Genomic DNA, 3224 nt, shown 5'->3' on the forward strand with positions numbered 1-3224 from the left:
GCCTTTCCCTAAATAATCGATTTTGTAATTGCATCAGCAAATTTAGAATGTCTTTTCAAAATAAAAAGGCAAAATATATCTACATGAAAAAATTAATGTACAAAATTACACATATATGTCAATATTCATATTCTGAGTTAACAAGTTTGCTTATTTATAATTCATATGAATATTTTATAAAAGCAGTACTATAAGTACTATAAGTTTCAATGAATATTTCTGATGACATATTCAACAAGAATTTTTTTTCAGAATGGTTAAAACATTTTTTTAACATTTCAAAATGTTAAAATAACATTATGCAAGAATTTTCGTTATTTGTCTGTAAGGTACCCTCATTACGACCCTCATACACATGACTCATCAGTGGAGCACACATCAGAATACGGATTAAAAAGACGAGTATCACTGATAACCAAATAGTTCTGTCAAATTCTCGATTAATCTAGTAAACGTTCCCTTGAAAATAAAAGAAAGATAAAAAAAAAGCGCATTCATAGAAAAGAGTTTATTTATAAATATAATAGCATGTTCTAGATAGATGCAGGGGGTGTTTTATTAATTGTGTGGTCGATTTACAAAGAGAGCGCTTATTATTATATATAATGATCAATTTTGAAAATAAAGTAAGTTCAAAATTGGAAACATTTACCTTATCTCTTAATGTACTATCGTGCTTAAGAACTCATATAGAGTAAACAAATATTTTAAATAGCTTGTCCCGATCTTTATACAGGGTGTCATTCTCTTAATCTATGATCTGTCGTTCAGTATTCATTTAATGTGTTGTCTTTACTTTACGAAAGAGTGTGTTTCTCTGAATATTTAATATGTTTTTCTTTGTTCATTTAATGTGTCGTCCTTGGTTCAGGGAGATGACTCTTTAAATCAGTTATGCTTTGTAAAAGTCAAGTATCATCAATGTATTTTAAGCATTTCCCTGAAACAGATAGGAAATAATATAGGTTTCCTAGAGGCTTAGAATTTATTTATGAAAATGGTTGACACAAACATACTGATGATTTTAAGAGTTATTCCCCTTAACCTAGGTCTACCCCCTTAATGTGTCGTCGTTGCATTTATAATCATGATAATGGGTGTGCTTTTTAAATCTGTTTTTCTTTGTTTATGTGGGATGTTATCCTTACATTTATAAAGATATGTTCATTCAGTTGTAAATCAAATATGATATGGACCTGCTGAGTCTAGCCCTTTTCAACGGATTTTTATAGTTCGTTTATATGTTGTTCTGTTACACAGTTCACCCTGGTCAACAGAGTATTAGAAACCTGCAAAAATGTTTAACCCTGTCATATTCGATAACGCCTGTCCCAAGTCAGGAGTCGTTTTTTTAGTTTGTTGCTGTAACATTGTTATGAACATATATATAAGGTCGCCAGTTTCTCGTTTCAATTGTTATACTTTATGGAATACATTTTGCTTATTGATGAAGGTCGTACTGTGTATATTTTTAGTTCCTATTTCATTTGTTTGGTTTTAGAAAGTTGTCCCAATGGCAATTATACCCACTTAAGTTTGTGGTAATAACAAAAGTTGCTGGAAAATTAATCACTTATTTTATGTTTAACATTTAATATGTTAGACATGTTAGAGAAAATAAAATACATCTATGATACAGACAAGGTGGGCGAAATTGAATTGTGACATACTCTGCTTTTCTATGTTAATGTAAATTTTTATGCAAATATTACGTCTATAATATTTTATTCAAACCATGTCAACTACCGATTGATTTTAAACATATTATGCTTACATGTACGTTTGTGGAATTTTACATGTTACCTTCAAAAGGACATGCAATATAAATGTTCACATAAAAGGTTCCTTAATGCAGGAATTTATTTTTGAAATAAATAAAACTGATCGATTTATATGAAAATCTTAAAATCAAGTCTCCTGTCACAAGCGCTTTTGTCCTTCTATAGGAAACTGTCAATATTATGTAAATGAAGAGAAAAGTACCTTATGTACCGTCTGATGTACTTGAATAGAATATCCATGTATTCCGGATGTTTTATTTGTTACTCGTGAGTTCGGACCTTTTTATTAAATTTTCCAGTTTCGCCTATGTGAAGTTCCTTGCAGTCAACACATTCACGAAGAATTTTGTCCACTGTGGAAATAATTTACATGGCCGGTTTCAAAACTATCAGATTCTTTGGAGCACATCCCAAGTTGTTACTGCAATTCCTCTTTGTTCTACCAATATTAATTGTTGTCAGATTTCCTTTTTCATGCTGCTGACAATTATATGTGAAGTTATCCTTTTTAATCATTCGTTCATCCTGGTACTTGGAAGGTTTGATTTCATAACGTTGAATACGTTTGTAAAGTTCGGTTCATGAGTTCATACAAACACTATCAGTTCTGTATTAACACATTTTTCTTAAGACATTACAGTTATTTAATAACGTTGTTAAGCTTAATAATTACCGTTTAAGGATGCTCGAGGGTATACAAATTTCAGAAAACAATTGAACCTGTGTTTTTTTTTAACATGTTTTATTGATGACTTTGCTAGTTGTTACCTTATACATGTAATATGTAACACAAATTATTTAAATAAATCAATTTGTGTTGGCCCCATATGACTTTTAAAATGTATTTATCATTGAAAAGCTCAAAATTATCTTCCTTTTCAGCAAAAATGCCATTTTTGGGCATTACAATTAAAATATCTATTTTAACTCAACGGTGACCTATATTTTTTTATTATTATTTTCAAATGACTGTACTTAAACTAAACTATTGTAAAATTTTAGCGATTTCTGTTATTTATTACTTTTTTTTTTATTTCGATGTTACCTCTTTTTTATTAGTTCAACAGTTTGAATTCCGGTCCAGCAACGAGTTGTCAAAAAGACCTGTTAATTACAACATTTCCACAAACGTTGTTATTCATTGATTGACTGCAGTATGGATTTGCTTACTCTGTGGATTTTTTGCAGTTCATAAAAATTACCTTGCTTTTTGTGTAAATAACATGAATGAGCTTTTTCATGATCTGTAGCTGGTTATCGTATATGAGTGTCATTTTTTATATTTCATTTTGTTGCTTGATCAGGAATTTGTGGCAGGTTTTGTGGAACATTATTGATCATGAAACTGTTCTATGATCCTTTCTTTATGATAATGTCTGCCTCATACTAGTATTTTTCCATTTGTTTTCCCCTTTATAAATGACAGTAAAGTTATTATCTTTG

Source organism: Mytilus trossulus, chromosome 11 (genome assembly GCF_036588685.1).
Source record: "Mytilus trossulus isolate FHL-02 chromosome 11, PNRI_Mtr1.1.1.hap1, whole genome shotgun sequence".
Classification (NCBI taxonomy): Eukaryota; Metazoa; Mollusca; class Bivalvia; order Mytilida; family Mytilidae; genus Mytilus; species Mytilus trossulus.